This window comes from Aethalodelphis obliquidens, unplaced genomic scaffold, assembly GCF_003676395.1.
Source record: "Aethalodelphis obliquidens isolate GAN/ISIS:26980383/991018 unplaced genomic scaffold, ASM367639v1 scaffold1, whole genome shotgun sequence".
Lineage (NCBI taxonomy): Eukaryota > Metazoa > Chordata > Mammalia > Artiodactyla > Delphinidae > Aethalodelphis > Aethalodelphis obliquidens.
In genome coordinates, this window is record NW_020837945.1 from 75070865 (window position 1) to 75071499 (window position 635).

Here is a 635-nt window from a genome sequence, read left to right on the forward strand (position 1 = left end):
TTGTGTTCTGCCCCATCCCCCTAAGAGTATTACTAGTTGCCATTCAGACTTTAAGATCCTCAAAGGCATCAAAGAGAGAAGATAGATATAGTCCCTTAATTGGCTCATTTCTGTATATTAAGGAATCACTGTGCTGTTTTCCTCCTTTGTGTGTTTATTTTCAGCTAACTGTCCCCACACCTTCACTTTTTTTTTTTTTTTTTTTTTACCTTGTCACACCACCGATTGAAGCAAAACAACACAACACGCTGCCGCTTCACCCAAAAGCGGTGTTTTCACTCTGCCCTTTCTTGACGGCTCAGCACACCTTCACTTTTAAAAGTCTTTCCTCTGAAATTGGTTTCCCCCCTCTTTCTCACCTACCTCGCTTCCTAGCACTCCTGTGGCTCTTGTCCGGAAGAGAGCAAGATCACCTTTGCTACTTAGAATTCCTGTCTTTTCTGCAATTAATTATGATTCATTGACCTTTGATTGCTTAGCTTTGTCTCCTGAATTAGAAAGCCAAAGTCCTTGATCCCTCTCCAGCAAAATGTATACTATGTGTATTTTAATTTCAATATGTGGTTTAAGAAAAGACTGGCAAGAAGCCCTTAAGAATGGCTAATATTCTAGCTGAATGGGAAAAACCTGTGAAC

At 40.3% G+C, this 635-nt stretch overlaps 1 non-coding gene across 1 annotated transcript; it reads right to left on the reverse strand.

The window, feature by feature from the left end:
* Positions 1 to 208: 208 nt before the first annotated feature.
* On the reverse strand, positions 209 to 323 carry LOC113624319 (small nucleolar RNA SNORA21). The gene has a single exon (XR_003434304.1). It is a non-coding gene; the product is annotated as a small nucleolar RNA SNORA21 (small nucleolar RNA).
* Between the last annotated feature and the right edge of the window lie 312 nt (positions 324 to 635).